Below are 23,568 nucleotides of genomic sequence, written 5' to 3'. Positions count from 1 at the left end.
TGCATTGGCCGGGAATCGGACCCGGGTCTCTCGCGTGGCAGGCGAGAATTCTACCACTGAACCACCAATGCTCTATTTCTGCATGAATTCTACGAATTTATGTGGAAAATGCATCTCTTCAACTGGGTAATATCGACCAATGCTAAAGCTGAACAACTGACAGACAAACTGATCAAGTTCCATGGGTATTTGATGAACTGATATGAGCAAAAGTGTCTCTGAGCAAAGGGGAGTGGGGGAGGTCAATATCAAAAGTGAGAGGCGTTAACTTCTGTGGCCACCAGCTCCCTTAAGAACCACAGGGCACCTCAGCCTCCTGGACTGCACCAGATTTGTCAGTTCTTGCTGGGAGTCATTACCCTGCTCTTCCAACAAGCCACTGTCCAACTGTGACCTTGTAGCGCTGTCTTGGGGATCTTACATTACTTACCTTGCAGTTTATTCCACTTTCATGCAGATCAGCATTGACCCCCTGGACATTTTTCTTCTGGTGTTTTTTAGAGACAACAAACAGGTCAGTTTACTCTCATTGGTTTCTTTAAGCCTGACCTTTCTTGACTGCAGCCTTTTTATTGCCTTCAGGAGTTTTTCACAGGTGCATGAGCCATAATTGCTTGTACTTCGTTGAACAAGCATGGAAAAGCATTGTCTAGAGTGCTTCCACTAGTTCCCTGTAAAACACTGATAAGTTGCCCACTTCTAAAGTAGCAAGATACACTGCTTTGCTTCTGCTGGAAATCGAACCTGGGTCTCCTGCGCGGGAAACAACATCTCTGACATTCAGCCACCAGTGAGTGAAGCTGCGCTGTGCTCATGGCTCTGGGGACAGCTGCCGCTTATGAAGAACGACTAACATGGCCTTAAAAACACGACCTCTGCTGCATTGGCCGGGAATCGGACCCGGGTCTCCCGCGTGGCAGGCGAGAATTCTACCACTGAACCACCAATGCTATATTTCTGCAAGAATTCTACGAATTTATGTGGAAAATGCATCTCTTCAACTGGGTAATATCGACCAATGCTAAAGCTGAACAACTGACAGACAAACTGATCAAGTTCCATGGGTATTTGATGAACTGATATGAGCAAAAGTGTCTCTGAGCAAAGGGGAGTGGGGGAGGTCAATATCAAAAGTGAGAGGCGTTAACTTCTGTGGCCACCAGCTCCCTTAAGAACCACAGGGCACCTCAGCCTCCTGGACTGCACCAGATTTGTCAGTTCTTGCTGGGAGTCATTACCCTGCTCTTCCAACAAGCCACTGTCCAACTGTGACCTTGTAGCGCTGTCTTGGGGATCTTACATTACTTACCTTGCAGTTTATTCCACTTTCATGCAGGTCAGCATTGACCCCCTGGACATTTTTCTTCTGGTGTTTTTTAGAGACAACAAACAGGTCAGTTTACTCTCATTGGTTTCTTTAAGCCTGACCTTTCTTGCCTGCAGCCTTTTTATTGCCTTCAGGAGTTTTTCACAGGTGCATGAGCCATAATTGCTTGTACTTCGTTGAACAAGCATGAAAAAGCATTGTCTAGAGTGCTTCCACTAGTTCCCTGTAAAACACTGATAAGTTGCCCACTTCTAAAGTAGCAAGATACACTGCTTTGCTTCTGCTGGGAATCGAACCTGGGTCTCCTGCGCGGGAAACAACAACTCTGACATTCAGCCACCAGTGAGAGAAGCTGCGCTGTGCTCGTGGCTCTGGGGACAGCTGCCGCTTATGAGGAACGACTAACATGGCCTTAAAAACACGACCTCTGCTGCATTGGCCGGGAATCGGACCCGGGTCTCCCGCGTGGCAGGCGAGAATTCTACCACTGAACCACCAATGCTCTATTTCTGCAAGAATTCTACGAATTTATGTGGAAAATGCATCTCTTCAACTGGGTAATATCGACCAATGCTAAAGCTGAACAACTGACAGACAAACTGATCAAGTTCCATGGGTATTTGATGAACTGATATAAGCAAAAGTGTCTCTGAGCAAAGGGGAGTGGGGGAGGTCAATATCAAAAGTGAGAGGCGTTAACTTCTGTGGCCACCAGCTCCCTTAAGAACCACAGGGCACCTCAGCCTCCTGGACTGCACCAGATTTGTCAGTTCTTGCTGGGAGTCATTACCCTGCTCTTCCAACAAGCCACTGTCCAACTGTGACCTTGTACCGCTGTCTTGGGGATCTTACATTACTTACCTTGCAGTTTATTCCACTTTCATGCAGGTCAGCATAGACCCTGGACATTTTTCTTCTGGTGTTTTTTAGAGACAACAAACAGGTCAGTTTACTCTCATTGGTTTCTTTAAGCATGACCTTTCTTGCCTGCAGCCTTTTTATTGCCTTCAGGAGTTTTTCACAGGTGCATGAGCCATAATTGCTTGTACTTCGTTGAACAAGCATGGAAAAGCATTGTCTAGAGTGCTTCCACTAGTTCCCTGTAAAACACTGATAAGTTGCCCACTTCTAAAGTAGCAAGATACACTGCTTTGCTTCTGCTGGGGATCGAACCTGGGTCTCCTGCACGGGAAACAACAACTCTGACATTCAGCCACCAGTGAGTGAAGCTGCGCTGTACTCGTGGCTCTGGGGACAGATGCCGCTTATGAAGAACGACTAACATGGCCTTAAAAACACGACCTCTGCTGCATTGGCCGGGAATCGGACCCGGGTCTCCCGCGTGGCAGGCGAGAATTCTACCACTGAACCACCAATGCTCTATTTCTGCATGAATTCTACGAATTTATGTGGAAAATGCATCTCTTCAACTGGGTAATATCGACCAATGCTAAAGCTGAACAACTGACAGACAAACTGATCAAGTTCCATGGGTATTTGATGAACTGATATGAGCAAAAGTGTCTCTGAGCAAAGGGGAGTGGGGGAGGTCAATATCAAAAGTGAGAGGCGTTAACTTCTGTGGCCACCAGCTCCCTTAAGAACCACAGGGCACCTCAGCCTCCTGGACTGCACCAGATTTGTCAGTTCTTGCTGGGAGTCATTACCCTGCTCTTCCAACAAGCCACTGTCCAACTGTGACCTTGTAGCGCTGTCTTGGGGATCTTACATTACTTACCTTGCAGTTTATTCCACTTTCATGCAGATCAGCATTGACCCCCTGGACATTTTTCTTCTGGTGTTTTTTAGAGACAACAAACAGGTCAGTTTACTCTCATTGGTTTCTTTAAGCATGACCTTTCTTGCCTGCAGCCTTTTTATTGCCTTCAGGAGTTTTTCACAGGTGCATGAGCCATAATTGCTTGTACTTCGTTGAACAAGCATGGAAAAGCATTGTCTAGAGTGCTTCCACTAGTTCCCTGTAAAACACTGATAAGTTGCCCACTTCTAAAGTAGCAAGATACACTGCTTTGCTTCTGCTGGGAATCGAACCTGGGTCTCCTGCGCGGGAAACAACAACTCTGACATTCAGCCACCAGTGAGTGAAGCTGCGCTGTACTCGTGGCTCTGGGGACAGATGCCGCTTATGAAGAACGACTAACATGGCCTTAAAAACACGACCTCTGCTGCATTGGCCGGGAATCGGACCCGGGTCTCCCGCGTGGCAGGCGAGAATTCTACCACTGAACCACCAATGCTCTATTTCTGCATGAATTCTACGAATTTATGTGGAAAATGCATCTCTTCAACTGGGTAATATCGACCAATGCTAAAGCTGAACAACTGACAGACAAACTGATCAAGTTCCATGGGTATTTGATGAACTGATATGAGCAAAAGTGTCTCTGAGCAAAGGGGAGTGGGGGAGGTCAATATCAAAAGTGAGAGGCGTTAACTTCTGTGGCCACCAGCTCCCTTAAGAACCACAGGGCACCTCAGCCTCCTGGACTGCACCAGATTTGTCAGTTCTTGCTGGGAGTCATTACCCTGCTCTTCCAACAAGCCACTGTCCAACTGTGACCTTGTAGCGCTGTCTTGGGGATCTTACATTACTTACCTTGCAGTTTATTCCACTTTCATGCAGATCAGCATTGACCCCCTGGACATTTTTCTTCTGGTGTTTTTTAGAGACAACAAACAGGTCAGTTTACTCTCATTGGTTTCTTTAAGCATGACCTTTCTTGCCTGCAGCCTTTTTATTGCCTTCAGGAGTTTTTCACAGGTGCATGAGCCATAATTGCTTGTACTTCGTTGAACAAGCATGGAAAATCATTGTCTAGAGTGCTTCCACTAGTTCCCTGTAAAACACTGATAAGTTGCCCACTTCTAAAGTAGCAAGATACACTGCTTTGCTTCTGCTGGGAATCGAACCTGGGTCTCCTGCGCGGGAAACAACAACTCTGACATTCAGCCACCAGTGAGAGAAGCTGTGGCCACCAACTTCTGTGGCCACCAGCTCCCTTAAGAACCACAGGGCACCTCAGCCTCCTGGACTGCACCAGATTTGTCAGTTCTTGCTGGGAGTCATTACCCTGCTCTTCCAACAAGCCACTGTCCAACTGTGACCTTGTAGCGCTGTCTTGGGGATCTTACATTACTTACCTTGCAGTTTATTCCACTTTCATGCAGATCAGCATTGACCCCCTGGACATTTTTCTTCTGGTGTTTTTTAGAGACAACAAACAGGTCAGTTTACTCTCATTGGTTTCTTTAAGCATGACCTTTCTTGCCTGCAGCCTTTTTATTGCCTTCAGGAGTTTTTCACAGGTGCATGAGCCATAATTGCTTGTACTTCGTTGAACAAGCATGGAAAAGCATTGTCTAGAGTGCTTCCACTAGTTCCCTGTAAAACACTGATAAGTTGCCCACTTCTAAAGTAGCAAGATACACTGCTTTGCTTCTGCTGGGATCGAACCTGGGTCTCCTGCGCGGGAAACAACAACTCTGACATTCAGCCACCAGTGAGAGAAGCTGCGCTGTGCTCGTGGCTCTGGGGACAGCTGCCGCTTATGAGGAACGACTAACATGGCCTTAAAAACACGACCTCTGCTGCATTGGCCGGGAATCGGACCCGGGTCTCCCGCGTGGCAGGCGAGAATTCTACCACTGAACCACCAATGCTCTATTTCTGCAAGAATTCTACGAATTTATGTGGAAAATGCATCTCTTCAACTGGGTAATATCGACCAATGCTAAAGCTGAACAACTGACAGACAAACTGATCAAGTTCCATGGGTATTTGATGAACTGATATGAGCAAAAGTGTCTCTGAGCAAAGGGGAGTGGGGGAGGTCAATATCAAAAGTGAGAGGCGTTAACTTCTGTGGCCACCAGCTCCCTTAAGAACCACAGGGCACCTCAGCCTCCTGGACTGCACCAGATTTGTCAGTTCTTGCTGGGAGTCATTACCCTGCTCTTCCAACAAGCCACTGTCCAACTGTGACCTTGTACCGCTGTCTTGGGGATCTTACATTACTTACCTTGCAGTTTATTCCACTTTCATGCAGGTCAGCATTGACCCTGGACATTTTTCTTCTGGTGTTTTTTAGAGACAACAAACAGGTCAGTTTACTCTCATTGGTTTCTTTAAGCATGACCTTTCTTGCCTGCAGCCTTTTTATTGCCTTCAGGAGTTTTTCACAGGTGCATGAGCCATAATTGCTTGTACTTCGTTGAACAAGCATGGAAAAGCATTGTCTAGAGTGCTTCCACTAGTTCCCTGTAAAACACTGATAAGTTGCCCACTTCTAAAGTAGCAAGATACACTGCTTTGCTTCTGCTGGGAATCGAACCTGGGTCTCCTGCGCGGGAAACAACAACTATGACATTCAGCCACCAGTGAGTGAAGCTGCGCTGTACTCGTGGCTCTGGGGACAGATGCCGCTTATGAAGAACGACTAACATGGCCTTAAAAACACGACCTCTGCTGCATTGGCCGGGAATCGGACCCGGGTCTCCCGCGTGGCAGGCGAGAATTCTACCACTGAACCACCAATGCTCTATTTCTGCATGAATTCTACAAATTTATGTGGAAAATGCATCTCTTCAACTGGGTAATATCGACCAATGCTAAAGCTGAACAACTGACAGACAAACTGATCAAGTTCCATGGGTATTTGATGAACTGATATGAGCAAAAGTGTCTCTGAGCAAAGGGGAGTGGGGGAGGTCAATATCAAAAGTGAGAGGCGTTAACTTCTGTGGCCACCAGCTCCCTTAAGAACCACAGGGCACCTCAGCCTCCTGGACTGCACCAGATTTGTCAGTTCTTGCTGGGAGTCATTACCCTGCTCTTCCAACAAGCCACTGTCCAACTGTGACCTTGTACCGCTGTCTTGGGGATCTTACATTACTTACCTTGCAGTTTATTCCACTTTCATGCAGGTCAGCATTGACCCTGGACATTTTTCTTCTGGTGTTTTTTAGAGACAACAAACAGGTCAGTTTACTCTCATTGGTTTCTTTAAGCATGACCTTTCTTGCCTGCAGCCTTTTTATTGCCTTCAGGAGTTTTTCACAGGTGCATGAGCCATAATTGCTTGTACTTCGTTGAACAAGCATGGAAAAGCATTGTCTAGAGTGCTTCCACTAGTTCCCTGTAAAACACTGATAAGTTGCCCACTTCTAAAGTAGCAAGATACACTGCTTTGCTTCTGCTGGGAATCGAACCTGGGTCTCCTGCGCGGGAAACAACAACTATGACATTCAGCCACCAGTGAGTGAAGCTGCGCCGTACTCGTGGCTCTGGGGACAGATGCCGCTTATGAAGAACGACTAACATGGCCTTAAAAACACGACCTCTGCTGCATTGGCCGGGAATCGGACCCGGGTCTCTCGCGTGGCAGGCGAGAATTCTACCACTGAACCACCAATGCTCTATTTCTGCATGAATTCTACGAATTTATGTGGAAAATGCATCTCTTCAACTGGGTAATATCGACCAATGCTAAAGCTGAACAACTGACAGACAAACTGATCAAGTTCCATGGGTATTTGATGAACTGATATGAGCAAAAGTGTCTCTGAGCAAAGGGGAGTGGGGGAGGTCAATATCAAAAGTGAGAGGCGTTAACTTCTGTGGCCACCAGCTCCCTTAAGAACCACAGGGCACCTCAGCCTCCTGGACTGCACCAGATTTGTCAGTTCTTGCTGGGAGTCATTACCCTGCTCTTCCAACAAGCCACTGTCCAACTGTGACCTTGTAGCGCTGTCTTGGGGATCTTACATTACTTACCTTGCAGTTTATTCCACTTTCATGCAGATCAGCATTGACCCCCTGGACATTTTTCTTCTGGTGTTTTTTAGAGACAACAAACAGGTCAGTTTACTCTCATTGGTTTCTTTAAGCCTGACCTTTCTTGACTGCAGCCTTTTTATTGCCTTCAGGAGTTTTTCACAGGTGCATGAGCCATAATTGCTTGTACTTCGTTGAACAAGCATGGAAAAGCATTGTCTAGAGTGCTTCCACTAGTTCCCTGTAAAACACTGATAAGTTGCCCACTTCTAAAGTAGCAAGATACACTGCTTTGCTTCTGCTGGAAATCGAACCTGGGTCTCCTGCGCGGGAAACAACATCTCTGACATTCAGCCACCAGTGAGTGAAGCTGCGCTGTGCTCATGGCTCTGGGGACAGCTGCCGCTTATGAAGAACGACTAACATGGCCTTAAAAACACGACCTCTGCTGCATTGGCCGGGAATCGGACCCGGGTCTCCCGCGTGGCAGGCGAGAATTCTACCACTGAACCACCAATGCTCTATTTCTGCAAGAATTCTACGAATTTATGTGGAAAATGCATCTCTTCAACTGGGTAATATCGACCAATGCTAAAGCTGAACAACTGACAGACAAACTGATCAAGTTCCATGGGTATTTGATGAACTGATATGAGCAAAAGTGTCTCTGAGCAAAGGGGAGTGGGGGAGGTCAATATCAAAAGTGAGAGGCGTTAACTTCTGTGGCCACCAGCTCCCTTAAGAACCACAGGGCACCTCAGCCTCCTGGACTGCACCAGATTTGTCAGTTCTTGCTGGGAGTCATTACCCTGCTCTTCCAACAAGCCACTGTCCAACTGTGACCTTGTAGCGCTGTCTTGGGGATCTTACATTACTTACCTTGCAGTTTATTCCACTTTCATGCAGGTCAGCATTGACCCCCTGGACATTTTTCTTCTGGTGTTTTTTAGAGACAACAAACAGGTCAGTTTACTCTCATTGGTTTCTTTAAGCCTGACCTTTCTTGCCTGCAGCCTTTTTATTGCCTTCAGGAGTTTTTCACAGGTGCATGAGCCATAATTGCTTGTACTTCGTTGAACAAGCATGGAAAAGCATTGTCTAGAGTGCTTCCACTAGTTCCCTGTAAAACACTGATAAGTTGCCCACTTCTAAAGTAGCAAGATACACTGCTTTGCTTCTGCTGGGAATCGAACCTGGGTCTCCTGCGCGGGAAACAACAACTCTGACATTCAGCCACCAGTGAGAGAAGCTGCGCTGTGCTCGTGGCTCTGGGGACAGCTGCCGCTTATGAGGAACGACTAACATGGCCTTAAAAACACGACCTCTGCTGCATTGGCCGGGAATCGGACCCGGGTCTCCCACGTGGCAGGCGAGAATTCTACCACTGAACCACCAATGCTCTATTTCTGCAAGAATTCTACGAATTTATGTGGAAAATGCATCTCTTCAACTGGGTAATATCGACCAATGCTAAAGCTGAACAACTGACAGACAAACTGATCAAGTTCCATGGGTATTTGATGAACTGATATAAGCAAAAGTGTCTCTGAGCAAAGGGGAGTGGGGGAGGTCAATATCAAAAGTGAGAGGCGTTAACTTCTGTGGCCACCAGCTCCCTTAAGAACCACAGGGCACCTCAGCCTCCTGGACTGCACCAGATTTGTCAGTTCTTGCTGGGAGTCATTACCCTGCTCTTCCAACAAGCCACTGTCCAACTGTGACCTTGTACCGCTGTCTTGGGGATCTTACATTACTTACCTTGCAGTTTATTCCACTTTCATGCAGGTCAGCATAGACCCTGGACATTTTTCTTCTGGTGTTTTTTAGAGACAACAAACAGGTCAGTTTACTCTCATTGGTTTCTTTAAGCATGACCTTTCTTGCCTGCAGCCTTTTTATTGCCTTCAGGAGTTTTTCACAGGTGCATGAGCCATAATTGCTTGTACTTCGTTGAACAAGCATGGAAAAGCATTGTCTAGAGTGCTTCCACTAGTTCCCTGTAAAACACTGATAAGTTGCCCACTTCTAAAGTAGCAAGATACACTGCTTTGCTTCTGCTGGGGATCGAACCTGGGTCTCCTGCGCGGGAAACAACAACTCTGACATTCAGCCACCAGTGAGTGAAGCTGCGCTGTACTCGTGGCTCTGGGGACAGATGCCGCTTATGAAGAACGACTAACATGGCCTTAAAAACACGACCTCTGCTGCATTGGCCGGGAATCGGACCCGGGTCTCCCGCGTGGCAGGCGAGAATTCTACCACTGAACCACCAATGCTCTATTTCTGCATGAATTCTACGAATTTATGTGGAAAATGCATCTCTTCAACTGGGTAATATCGACCAATGCTAAAGCTGAACAACTGACAGACAAACTGATCAAGTTCCATGGGTATTTGATGAACTGATATGAGCAAAAGTGTCTCTGAGCAAAGGGGAGTGGGGGAGGTCAATATCAAAAGTGAGAGGCGTTAACTTCTGTGGCCACCAGCTCCCTTAAGAACCACAGGGCACCTCAGCCTCCTGGACTGCACCAGATTTGTCAGTTCTTGCTGGGAGTCATTACCCTGCTCTTCCAACAAGCCACTGTCCAACTGTGACCTTGTAGCGCTGTCTTGGGGATCTTACATTACTTACCTTGCAGTTTATTCCACTTTCATGCAGATCAGCATTGACCCCCTGGACATTTTTCTTCTGGTGTTTTTTAGAGACAACAAACAGGTCAGTTTACTCTCATTGGTTTCTTTAAGCATGACCTTTCTTGCCTGCAGCCTTTTTATTGCCTTCAGGAGTTTTTCACAGGTGCATGAGCCATAATTGCTTGTACTTCGTTGAACAAGCATGGAAAAGCATTGTCTAGAGTGCTTCCACTAGTTCCCTGTAAAACACTGATAAGTTGCCCACTTCTAAAGTAGCAAGATACACTGCTTTGCTTCTGCTGGGAATCGAACCTGGGTCTCCTGCGCGGGAAACAACAACTATGACATTCAGCCACCAGTGAGTGAAGCTGCGCTGTACTCGTGGCTCTGGGGACAGATGCCGCTTATGAAGAACGACTAACATGGCCTTAAAAACACGACCTCTGCTGCATTGGCCGGGAATCGGACCCGGGTCTCCCGCGTGGCAGGCGAGAATTCTACCACTGAACCACCAATGCTCTATTTCTGCATGAATTCTACAAATTTATGTGGAAAATGCATCTCTTCAACTGGGTAATATCGACCAATGCTAAAGCTGAACAACTGACAGACAAACTGATCAAGTTCCATGGGTATTTGATGAACTGATATGAGCAAAAGTGTCTCTGAGCAAAGGGGAGTGGGGGAGGTCAATATCAAAAGTGAGAGGCGTTAACTTCTGTGGCCACCAGCTCCCTTAAGAACCACAGGGCACCTCAGCCTCCTGGACTGCACCAGATTTGTCAGTTCTTGCTGGGAGTTATTACCCTGCTCTTCCAACAAGCCACTGTCCAACTGTGACCTTGTACCGCTGTCTTGGGGATCTTACATTACTTACCTTGCAGTTTATTCCACTTTCATGCAGGTCAGCATTGACCCTGGACATTTTTCTTCTGGTGTTTTTTAGAGACAACAAACAGGTCAGTTTACTCTCATTGGTTTCTTTAAGCATGACCTTTCTTGCCTGCAGCCTTTTTATTGCCTTCAGGAGTTTTTCACAGGTGCATGAGCCATAATTGCTTGTACTTCGTTGAACAAGCATGGAAAAGCATTGTCTAGAGTGCTTCCACTAGTTCCCTGTAAAACACTGATAAGTTGCCCACTTCTAAAGTAGCAAGATACACTGCTTTGCTTCTGCTGGGAATCGAACCTGGGTCTCCTGCGCGGGAAACAACAACTATGACATTCAGCCACCAGTGAGTGAAGCTGCGCTGTACTCGTGGCTCTGGGGACAGATGCCGCTTATGAAGAACGACTAACATGGCCTTAAAAACACGACCTCTGCTGCATTGGCCGGGAATCGGACCCGGGTCTCTCGCGTGGCAGGCGAGAATTCTACCACTGAACCACCAATGCTCTATTTCTGCATGAATTCTACGAATTTATGTGGAAAATGCATCTCTTCAACTGGGTAATATCGACCAATGCTAAAGCTGAACAACTGACAGACAAACTGATCAAGTTCCATGGGTATTTGATGAACTGATATGAGCAAAAGTGTCTCTGAGCAAAGGGGAGTGGGGGAGGTCAATATCAAAAGTGAGAGGCGTTAACTTCTGTGGCCACCAGCTCCCTTAAGAACCACAGGGCACCTCAGCCTCCTGGACTGCACCAGATTTGTCAGTTCTTGCTGGGAGTCATTACCCTGCTCTTCCAACAAGCCACTGTCCAACTGTGACCTTGTAGCGCTGTCTTGGGGATCTTACATTACTTACCTTGCAGTTTATTCCACTTTCATGCAGGTCAGCATTGACCCCCTGGACATTTTTCTTCTGGTGTTTTTTAGAGACAACAAACAGGTCAGTTTACTCTCATTGGTTTCTTTAAGCCTGACCTTTCTTGCCTGCAGCCTTTTTATTGCCTTCAGGAGTTTTTCACAGGTGCATGAGCCATAATTGCTTGTACTTCGTTGAACAAGCATGGAAAAGCATTGTCTAGAGTGCTTCCACTAGTTCCCTGTAAAACACTGATAAGTTGCCCACTTCTAAAGTAGCAAGATACACTGCTTTGCTTCTGCTGGGAATCGAACCTGGGTCTCCTGCGCGGGAAACAACAACTCTGACATTCAGCCACCAGTGAGAGAAGCTGCGCTGTGCTCGTGGCTCTGGGGACAGCTGCCGCTTATGAGGAACGACTAACATGGCCTTAAAAACACGACCTCTGCTGCATTGGCCGGGAATCGGACCCGGGTCTCCCGCGTGGCAGGCGAGAATTCTACCACTGAACCACCAATGCTCTATTTCTGCAAGAATTCTACGAATTTATGTGTAAAATGCATCTCTTCAACTGGGTAATATCGACCAATGCTAAAGCTGAACAACTGACAGACAAACTGATCAAGTTCCATGGGTATTTGATGAACTGATATGAGCAAAAGTGTCTCTGAGCAAAGGGGAGTGGGGGAGGTCAATATCAAAAGTGAGAGGCGTTAACTTCTGTGGCCACCAGCTCCCTTAAGAACCACAGGGCACCTCAGCCTCCTGGACTGCACCAGATTTGTCAGTTCTTGCTGGGAGTCATTACCCTGCTCTTCCAACAAGCCACTGTCCAACTGTGACCTTGTACCGCTGTCTTGGGGATCTTACATTACTTACCTTGCAGTTTATTCCACTTTCATGCAGGTCAGCATAGACCCTGGACATTTTTCTTCTGGTGTTTTTTAGAGACAACAAACAGGTCAGTTTACTCTCATTGGTTTCTTTAAGCATGACCTTTCTTGCCTGCAGCCTTTTTATTGCCTTCAGGAGTTTTTCACAGGTGCATGAGCCATAATTGCTTGTACTTCGTTGAACAAGCATGGAAAAGCATTGTCTAGAGTGCTTCCACTAGTTCCCTGTAAAACACTGATAAGTTGCCCACTTCTAAAGTAGCAAGATACACTGCTTTGCTTCTGCTGGGGATCGAACCTGGGTCTCCTGCGCGGGAAACAACAACTCTGACATTCAGCCACCAGTGAGTGAAGCTGCGCTGTACTCGTGGCTCTGGGGACAGATGCCGCTTATGAAGAACGACTAACATGGCCTTAAAAACACGACCTCTGCTGCATTGGCCGGGAATCGGACCCGGGTCTCCCGCGTGGCAGGCGAGAATTCTACCACTGAACCACCAATGCTCTATTTCTGCATGAATTCTACGAATTTATGTGGAAAATGCATCTCTTCAACTGGGTAATATCGACCAATGCTAAAGCTGAACAACTGACAGACAAACTGATCAAGTTCCATGGGTATTTGATGAACTGATATGAGCAAAAGTGTCTCTGAGCAAAGGGGAGTGGGGGAGGTCAATATCAAAAGTGAGAGGCGTTAACTTCTGTGGCCACCAGCTCCCTTAAGAACCACAGGGCACCTCAGCCTCCTGGACTGCACCAGATTTGTCAGTTCTTGCTGGGAGTCATTACCCTGCTCTTCCAACAAGCCACTGTCCAACTGTGACCTTGTAGCGCTGTCTTGGGGATCTTACATTACTTACCTTGCAGTTTATTCCACTTTCATGCAGATCAGCATTGACCCCCTGGACATTTTTCTTCTGGTGTTTTTTAGAGACAACAAACAGGTCAGTTTACTCTCATTGGTTTCTTTAAGCATGACCTTTCTTGCCTGCAGCCTTTTTATTGCCTTCAGGAGTTTTTCACAGGTGCATGAGCCATAATTGCTTGTACTTCGTTGAACAAGCATGGAAAAGCATTGTCTAGAGTGCTTCCACTAGTTCCCTGTAAAACACTGATAAGTTGCCCACTTCTAAAGTAGCAAGATACACTGCTTTGCTTCTGCTGGGAATCGAACCTGGGTCTCCTGCGCGGGAAACAACAACTCTGACATTCAGCCACCAGTGAGAGAAGCTGTGGCCACCAACTTCTGTGGCCACCAGCTCACTTAAGAACCACAGGGCACCTCAGCCTCCTGGACTGCACCAGATTTGTCAGTTCTTGCTGGGAGTCATTACCCTGCTCTTCCAACAAGCCACTGTCCAACTGTGACCTTGTAGCGCTGTCTTGGGGATCTTACATTACTTACCTTGCAGTTTATTCCACTTTCATGCAGATCAGCATTGACCCCCTGGACATTTTTCTTCTGGTGTTTTTTAGAGACAACAAACAGGTCAGTTTACTCTCATTGGTTTCTTTAAGCATGACCTTTCTTGCCTGCAGCCTTTTTATTGCCTTCAGGAGTTTTTCACAGGTGCATGAGCCATAATTGCTTGTACTTCGTTGAACAAGCATGGAAAAGCATTGTCTAGAGTGCTTCCACTAGTTCCCTGTAAAACACTGATAAGTTGCCCACTTCTAAAGTAGCAAGATACACTGCTTTGCTTCTGCTGGGATCGAACCTGGGTCTCCTGCGCGGGAAACAACAACTCTGACATTCAGCCACCAGTGAGAGAAGCTGCGCTGTGCTCGTGGCTCTGGGGACAGCTGCCGCTTATGAGGAACGACTAACATGGCCTTAAAAACACGACCTCTGCTGCATTGGCCGGGAATCGGACCCGGGTCTCCCGCGTGGCAGGCGAGAATTCTACCACTGAACCACCAATGCTCTATTTCTGCAAGAATTCTACGAATTTATGTGGAAAATGCATCTCTTCAACTGGGTAATATCGACCAATGCTAAAGCTGAACAACTGACAGACAAACTGATCAAGTTCCATGGGTATTTGATGAACTGATATGAGCAAAAGTGTCTCTGAGCAAAGGGGAGTGGGGGAGGTCAATATCAAAAGTGAGAGGCATTAACTTCTGTGGCCACCAGCTGCCTTAAGAACCACAGGGCACCTCAGCCTCCTGGACTGCACCAGATTTGTCAGTTCTTGCTGGGAGTCATTACCCTGCTCTTCCAACAAGCCACTGTCCAACTGTGACCTTGTACCGCTGTCTTGGGGATCTTACATTACTTACCTTGCAGTTTATTCCACTTTCATGCAGGTCAGCATTGACCCTGGACATTTTTCTTCTGGTGTTTTTTAGAGACAACAAACAGGTCAGTTTACTCTCATTGGTTTCTTTAAGCATGACCTTTCTTGCCTGCAGCCTTTTTATTGCCTTCAGGAGTTTTTCACAGGTGCATGAGCCATAATTGCTTGTACTTCGTTGAACAAGCATGGAAAAGCATTGTCTAGAGTGCTTCCACTAGTTCCCTGTAAAACACTGATAAGTTGCCCACTTCTAAAGTAGCAAGATACACTGCTTTGCTTCTGCTGGGAATCGAACCTGGGTCTCCTGCGCGGGAAACAACAACTATGACATTCAGCCACCAGTAAGTGAAGCTGCGCTGTACTCGTGGCTCTGGGGACAGATGCCGCTTATGAAGAACGACTAACATGGCCTTAAAAACACGACCTCTGCTGCATTGGCCGGGAATCGGACCCGGGTCTCCCGCGTGGCAGGCGAGAATTCTACCACTGAACCACCAATGCTCTATTTCTGCATGAATTCTACAAATTTATGTGGAAAATGCATCTCTTCAACTGGGTAATATCGACCAATGCTAAAGCTGAACAACTGACAGACAAACTGATCAAGTTCCATGGGTATTTGATGAACTGATATGAGCAAAAGTGTCTCTGAGCAAAGGGGAGTGGGGGAGGTCAATATCAAAAGTGAGAGGCGTTAACTTCTGTGGCCACCAGCTCCCTTAAGAACCACAGGGCACCTCAGCCTCCTGGACTGCACCAGATTTGTCAGTTCTTGCTGGGAGTCATTACCCTGCTCTTCCAACAAGCCACTGTCCAACTGTGACCTTGTACCGCTGTCTTGGGGATCTTACATTACTTACCTTGCAGTTTATTCCACTTTCATGCAGGTCAGCATTGACCCTGGACATTTTTCTTCTGGTGTTTTTTAGAGACAACAAACAGGTCAGTTTACTCTCATTGGTTTCTTTAAGCATGACCTTTCTTGCCTGCAGCCTTTTTATTGCCTTCAGGAGTTTTTCACAGGTGCATGAGCCATAATTGCTTGTACTTCGTTGAACAAGCATGGAAAAGCATTGTCTAGAGTGCTTCCACTAGTTCCCTGTAAAACACTGATAAGTTGCCCACTTCTAAAGTAGCAAGATACACTGCTTTGCTTCTGCTGGGAATCGAACCTGGGTCTCCTGCGCGGGAAACAACAACTATGACATTCAGCCACCAGTGAGTGAAGCTGCGCTGTACTCGTGGCTCTGGGGACAGATGCCGCTTATGAAGAACGACTAACATGGCCTTAAAAACACGACCTCTGCTGCATTGGCCGGGAATCGGACCCGGGTCTCTCGCGTGGCAGGCGAGAATTCTACCACTGAACCACCAATGCTCTATTTCTGCATGAATTCTACGAATTTATGTGGAAAATGCATCTCTTCAACTGGGTAATATCGACCAATGCTAAAGCTGAACAACTGACAGACAAACTGATCAAGTTCCATGGGTATTTGATGAACTGATATGAGCAAAAGTGTCTCTGAGCAAAGGGGAGTGGGGGAGGTCAATATCAAAAGTGAGAGGCGTTAACTTCTGTGGCCACCAGCTCCCTTAAGAACCACAGGGCACCTCAGCCTCCTGGACTGCACCAGATTTGTCAGTTCTTGCTGGGAGTCATTACCCTGCTCTTCCAACAAGCCACTGTCCAACTGTGACCTTGTAGTGCTGTCTTGGGGATCTTACATTACTTACCTTGCAGTTTATTCCACTTTCATGCAGATCAGCATTGACCCCCTGGACATTTTTCTTCTGGTGTTTTTTAGAGACAACAAACAGGTCAGTTTACTCTCATTGGTTTCTTTAAGCCTGACCTTTCTTGACTGCAGCCTTTTTATTGCCTTCAGGAGTTTTTCACAGGTGCATGAGCCATAATTGCTTGTACTTCGTTGAACAAGCATGGAAAAGCATTGTCTAGAGTGCTTCCACTAGTTCCCTGTAAAACACTGATAAGTTGCCCACTTCCAAAGTAGCAAGATACACTGCTTTGCTTCTGCTGGAAATCGAACCTGGGTCTCCTGCGCGGGAAACAACATCTCTGACATTCAGCCACCAGTGAGTGAAGCTGCGCTGTGCTCATGGCTCTGGGGACAGCTGCCGCTTATGAAGAACGACTAACATGGCCTTAAAAACACGACCTCTGCTGCATTGGCCGGGAATCGGACCCGGGTCTCCCGCGTGGCAGGCGAGAATTCTACCACTGAACCACCAATGCTCTATTTCTGCAAGAATTCTACGAATTTATGTGGAAAATGCATCTCTTCAACTGGGTAATATCGACCAATGCTAAAGCTGAACAACAGACAGACAAACTGATCAAGTTCCATGGGTATTTGATGAACTGATATGAGCAAAAGTGTCTCTGAGCAAAGGGGAGTGGGGGAGGTCAATATCAAAAGTGAGAGGCGTTAACTTCTGTGGCCACCAGCTCCCTTAAGAACCACAGGGCACCTCAGCCTCCTGGACTGCACCAGATTTGTCAGTTCTTGCTGGGAGTCATTACCCTGCTCTTCCAACAAGCCACTGTCCAACTGTGACCTTGTAGCGCTGTCTTGGGGATCTTACATTACTTACCTTGCAGTTTATTCCACTTTCATGCAGGTCAGCATTGACCCTGGACATTTTTCTTCTGGTGTTTTTTAGAGACAACAAACAGGTCAGTTTACTCTCATTGGTTTCTTTAAGCATGACCTTTCTTGCCTGCAGCCTTTTTATTGCCTTCAGGAGTTTTTCACAGGTGCATGAGCCATAATTGCTTGTACTTCGTTGAACAAGCATGGAAAAGCATTGTCTAGAGTGCTTCCACTAGTTCCCTGTAAAACACTGATAAGTTGCCCACTTCTAAAGTAGCAAGATACACTGCTTTGCTTCTGCTGGGAATCGAACCTGGGTCTCCTGCGCGGGAAACAACAACTCTGACATTCAGCCACCAGTGAGAGAAGCTGTGGCCACCAACTTCTGTGGCCACCAGCTCCCTTAAGAACCACAGGGCACCTCAGCCTCCTGGACTGCACCAGATTTGTCAGTTCTTGCTGGGAGTCATTACCCTGCTCTTCCAACAAGCCACTGTCCAACTGTGACCTTGTAGCGCTGTCTTGGGGATCTTACATTACTTACCTTGCAGTTTATTCCACTTTCATGCAGATCAGCATTGACCCCCTGGACATTTTTCTTCTGGTGTTTTTTAGAGACAACAAACAGGTCAGTTTACTCTCATTGGTTTCTTTAAGCATGACCTTTCTTGCCTGCAGCCTTTTTATTGCCTTCAGGAGTTTTTCACAGGTGCATGAGCCATAATTGCTTGTACTTCGTTGAACAAGCATGGAAAAGCATTGTCTAGAGTGCTTCCACTAGTTCCCTGTAAAACACTGATAAGTTGCCCACTTCTAAAGTAGCAAGATACACTGCTTTGCTTCTGCTGGGAATCGAACCTGGGTCTCCTGCGCGGGAAACAACAACTCTGACATTCAGCCACCAGTGAGAGAAGGTGCGCTGTGCTCGTGGCTCTGGGGACAGCTGCCGCTTATGAGGAACGACTAACATGGCCTTAAAAACACGACCTCTGCTGCATTGGCCGGGAATCGGACCCGGGTCTCCCGCGTGGCAGGCGAGAATTCTACCACTGAACCACCAATGCTCTATTTCTGCAAGAATTCTACGAATTTATGTGGAAAATGCATCTCTTCAACTGGGTAATATCGACCAATGCTAAAGCTGAACAACTGACAGACAAACTGATCAAGTTCCATGGGTATTTGATGAACTGATATGAGCAAAAGTGTCTCTGAGCAAAGGGGAGTGGGGGAGGTCAATATCAAAAGTGAGAGGCGTTAACTTCTGTGGCCACCAGCTCCCTTAAGAACCACAGGGCACCTCAGCCTCCTGGACTGCACCAGATTTGTCAGTTCTTGCTGGGAGTCATTACCCTGCTCTTCCAACAAGCCACTGTCCAACTGTGACCTTGTAGCGCTGTCTTGGGGATCTTACATTACTTACCTTGCAGTTTATTCCACTTTCATGCAGATCAGCATTGACCCTGGACATTTTTCTTCTGGTGTTTTTTAGAGACAACAAACAGGTCAGTTTACTCTCATTGGTTTCTTTAAGCATGACCTTTCTTGCCTGCAGCCTTTTTATTGCCTTCAGGAGTTTTTCACAGGTGCATGAGCCATAATTGCTTGTACTTCGTTGAACAAGCATGGAAAAGCATTGTCTAGAGTGCTTCCACTAGTTCCCTGTAAAACACTGATAAGTTGCCCACTTCTAAAGTAGCAAGATACACTGCTTTGCTTCTGCTGGGAATCGAACCTGGGTCTCCTGCGCGGGAAACAACAACTCTGACATTCAGCCACCAGTGAGAGAAGGTGCGCTGTGCTCGTGGCTCTGGGGACAGCTGCCGCTTATGAGGAACGACTAACATGGCCTTAAAAACACGACCTCTGCTGCATTGGCCGGGAATCGGACCCGGGTCTCCCGCGTGGCAGGCGAGAATTCTACCACTGAACCACCAGTGCTCTATTTCTGCAAGAATTCTACGAATTTATGTGGAAAATGCATCTCTTCAACTGGGTAATATCGACCAATGCTAAAGCTGAACAACTGACAGACAAACTGATCAAGTTCCATGGGTATTTGATGAACTGATATGAGCAAAAGTGTCTCTGAGCAAAGGGGAGTGGGGGAGGTCAATATCAAAAGTGAGAGGCGTTAACTTCTGTGGCCACCAGCTCCCTTAAGAACCACAGGGCACCTCAGCCTCCTGGACTGCACCAGATTTGTCAGTTCTTGCTGGGAGTCATTACCCTGCTCTTCCAACAAGCCACTGTCCAACTGTGACCTTGTAGCACTGTCTTGGGGATCTTACATTACTTACCTTGCAGTTTATTCCACTTTCATGCAGATCAGCATTGACCCTGGACATTTTTCTTCTGGTGTTTTTTAGAGACAACAAACAGGTCAGTTTACTCTCATTGGTTTCTTTAAGCATGACCTTTCTTGCCTGCAGCCTTTTTATTGCCTTCAGGAGTTTTTCACAGGTGCATGAGCCATAATTGCTTGTACTTCGTTGAACAAGCATGGAAAAGCATTGTCTAGAGTGCTTCCACTAGTTCCCTGTAAAACACTGATAAGTTGCCCACTTCTAAAGTAGCAAGATACACTGCTTTGCTTCTGCTGGGAATCGAACCTGGGTCTCCTGCGCGGGAAACAACAACTCTGACATTCAGCCACCAGTGAGAGAAGCTGCGCTGTGCTCGTGGCTCTGGGGACAGCTGCCGCTTATGAGGAACGACTAACATGGCCTTAAAAACACGACCTCTGCTGCATTGGCCGTGAATCGGACCCGGGTCTCCCGCGGGCAGGCGAGAATTCTACCACTGAACCACCAATGCTCTATTTCTGCAAGAATTTTACGAATTTATGTGGAAAATGCATCTCTTCAACTGGGTAATATCGACCAATGCTAAAGCTGAACAACTGACAGACAAACTGATCAAGTTCCATGGGTATTTGATGAACTGATATGAGCAAAAGTGTCTCTGAGCAAAGGGGAGTGGGGGAGGTCAATATCAAAAGTGAGAGGCGTTAACTTCTGTGGCCACCAGCTCCCTTAAGAACCACAGGGCACCTCAGCCTCCTGGACTGCACCAGATTTGTCAGTTCTTGCTGGGAGTCATTACCCTGCTCTTCCAACAAGCCACTGTCCAACTGTGACCTTGTACCGCTGGCTTGGGGATCTTACATTACTTACCTTGCAGTTTATTCCACTTTCATGCAGGTCAGCATTGACCCTGGACATTTTTCTTCTGGTGTTTTTTAGAGACAACAAACAGGTCAGTTTACTCTCATTGGTTTCTTTAAGCATGACCTTTCTTGCCTGCAGCCTTTTTATTGCCTTCAGGAGTTTTTCACAGGTGCATGAGCCATAATTGCTTGTACTTCGTTGAACAAGCATGGAAAAGCATTGTCTAGAGTGCTTCCACTAGTTCCCTGTAAAACACTGATAAGTTGCCCACTTCTAAAGTAGCAAGATACACTGCTTTGCTTCTGCTGGGAATCGAACCTGGGTCTCCTGCGCGGGAAACAACAACTATGACATTCAGCCACCAGTGAGTGAAGCTGCGCTGTACTCGTGGCTCTGGGGACAGATGCCGCTTATGAAGAACGACTAACATGGCCTTAAAAACACGACCTCTGCTGCATTGGCCGGGAATCGGACCCGGGTCTCCCGCGTGGCAGGCGAGAATTCTACCACTGAACCACCAATGCTCTATTTCTGCATGAATTCTACGAATTTATGTGGAAAATGCATCTCTTCAACTGGGTAATATCGACCAATGCTAAAGCTGAACAACTGACAGACAAACTGATCAAGTTCCATGGGTATTTGATGAACTGATATGAGCAAAAGTGTCTCTGAGCAAAGGGGAGTGGGGGAGGTCAATATCAAAAGTGAGAGGCGTTAACTTCTGTGGCCACCAGCTCCCTTAAGAACCACAGGGCACCTCAGCCTCCTGGACTGCACCAGATTTGTCAGTTCTTGCTGGGAGTCATTACCCTGCTCTTCCAACAAGCCACTGTCCAACTGTGACCTTGTAGCGCTGTCTTGGGGATCTTACATTACTTACCTTGCAGTTTATTCCACTTTCATGCAGATCAGCATTGACCCCCTGGACATTTTTCTTCTGGTGTTTTTTAGAGACAACAAACAGGTCAGTTTACTCTCATTGGTTTCTTTAAGCATGACCTTTCTTGCCTGCAGCCTTTTTATTGCCTTCAGGAGTTTTTCACAGGTGCATGAGCCATAATTGCTTGTACTTCGTTGAACAAGCATGGAAAAGCATTGTCTAGAGTGCTTCCACTAGTTCCCTGTAAAACACTGATAAGTTGCCCACTTCTAAAGTAGCAAGATACACTGCTTTGCTTCTGCTGGGATCGAACCTGGGTCTCCTGCGCGGGAAACAACAACTCTGACATTCAGCCACCAGTGAGAGAAGCTGCGCTGTGCTCGTGGCTCCGGGGACAGCTGCCGCTTATGAGGAACGACTAACATGGCCTTAAAAACACGACCTCTGCTGCATTGGCCGGGAATCGGACCCGGGTCTCCCGCGTGGCAGGCGAGAATTCTACCACTGAACCACCAATGCTCTATTTCTGCAAGAATTCTACGAATTTATGTGGAAAATGCATCTCTTCAACTGGGTAATATCGACCAATGCTAAAGCTGAACAACTGACAGACAAACTGATCAAGTTCCATGGGTATTTGATGAACTGATATGAGCAAAAGTGTCTCTGAGCAAAGGGGAGTGGGGGAGGTCAATATCAAAAGTGAGAGGCGTTAACTTCTGTGGCCACCAGCTCCCTTAAGAACCACAGGGCACCTCAGCCTCCTGGACTGCACCAGATTTGTCAGTTCTTGCTGGGAGTCATTACCCTGCTCTTCCAACAAGCCACTGTCCAACTGTGACCTTGTAGCGCTGTCTTGGGGATCTTACATTACTTACCTTGCAGTTTATTCCACTTTCATGCAGATCAGCATTGACCCCCTGGACATTTTTCTTCTGGTGTTTTTTAGAGACAACAAACAAGTCAGTTTACTCTCATTGGTTTCTTTAAGCCTGACCTTTCTTGCCTGCAGCCTTTTTATTGCCTTCAGGAGTTTTTCACAGGTGCATGAGCCATAATTGCTTGTACTTCATTGAACAAGCATGGAAAAGCATTGTCTAGAGTGCTTCCACTAGTTCCCTGTAAAACACTGATAAGTTGCCCACTTCTAAAGTAGCAAGATACACTGCTTTGCTTCTGCTGGGAATCGAACCTGGGTCTCCTGCGCGGAAACAACATCTCTGACATTCAGCCACCAGTGAGTGAAGCTGCGCTGTGCTCATGGCTCTGGGGACAGCTGCCGCTTATGAAGAACGACTAACATGGCCTTAAAAACACGACCTCTGCTGCATTGGCCCGGAATCGGACCCGGGTCTCCCGCGTGGCAGGCGAGAATTCTACCACTGAACCACCAATGCTCTATTTCTGCAAGAATTCTACGAATTTATGTGGAAAATGCATCTCTTCAACTGGGTAATATCGACCAATGCTAAAGCTGAACAACTGACAGACAAACTGATCAAGTTCCATGGGTATTTGATGAACTGATATGAGCAAAAGTGTCTCTGAGCAAAGGGGAGTGGGGGAGGTCAATATCAAAAGTGAGAGGCGTTAACTTCTGTGGCCACCAGCTCCCTTAAGAACCACAGGGCACCTCAGCCTCCTGGACTGCACCAGATTTGTCAGTTCTTGCTGGGAGTCATTACCCTGCTCTTCCAACAAGCCACTGTCCTACTGTGACCTTGTAGCGCTGTCTTGGGGATCTTACATTACTTACCTTGCAGTTTATTCCACTTTCATGCAGATCAGCATTGACCCCCTGGACATTTTTCTTCTGGTGTTTTTTAGAGACAACAAACAGGTCAGTTTACTCTCATTGGTTTCTTTAGGCATGACCTTTCTTGCCTGCAGCCTTTTTATTGCCTTCAGGAGTTTTTCACAGGTGCATGAGCCATAATTGCTTGTACTTCGTTGAACAAGCATGGAAAAGCATTGTCTAGAGTGCTTCCACTAGTTCCCTGTAAAACACTGATAAGTTGCCCACTTCTAAAGTAGCAAGATACACTGCTTTGCTTCTGCTGGGGATCGAACCTGGGTCTCCTGCGCGGGAAACAACAACTCTGACATTCAGCCACCAGTGAGTGAAGCTGCGCTGTACTCGTGGCTCTGGGGACAGATGCCGCTTATGAAGAACGACTAACATGGCCTTAAAA

The 23,568-nt window shown here is 46.9% G+C and overlaps 4 non-coding genes across 4 annotated transcripts; all 4 read right to left on the bottom strand.

The window, feature by feature from the left end:
* trnag-gcc (transfer RNA glycine (anticodon GCC)) lies at positions 1-71 on the bottom strand. The gene has a single exon. It is a non-coding gene; the product is annotated as a tRNA-Gly (tRNA).
* Positions 72-6,691: 6,620 nt separating this feature from the next.
* trnag-gcc (transfer RNA glycine (anticodon GCC)) lies at positions 6,692-6,762 on the bottom strand. Its single transcript has one exon. It is a non-coding gene; the product is annotated as a tRNA-Gly (tRNA).
* A 4,320-nt stretch (positions 6,763-11,082) lies between these two features.
* On the bottom strand, positions 11,083-11,153 carry trnag-gcc (transfer RNA glycine (anticodon GCC)). The gene has a single exon. It is a non-coding gene; the product is annotated as a tRNA-Gly (tRNA).
* A 4,862-nt stretch (positions 11,154-16,015) lies between these two features.
* trnag-gcc (transfer RNA glycine (anticodon GCC)) lies at positions 16,016-16,086 on the bottom strand. Its single transcript has one exon. It is a non-coding gene; the product is annotated as a tRNA-Gly (tRNA).
* Between the last annotated feature and the right edge of the window lie 7,482 nt (positions 16,087-23,568).

Source organism: Carassius gibelio, chromosome B19 (assembly GCF_023724105.1).
Source record: "Carassius gibelio isolate Cgi1373 ecotype wild population from Czech Republic chromosome B19, carGib1.2-hapl.c, whole genome shotgun sequence".
Taxonomy (NCBI): Eukaryota; Metazoa; Chordata; class Actinopteri; order Cypriniformes; family Cyprinidae; genus Carassius; species Carassius gibelio.
Note: the sequence above shows the minus strand (reverse complement) of the source record. Positions and strands in the feature narration are given on the sequence as shown.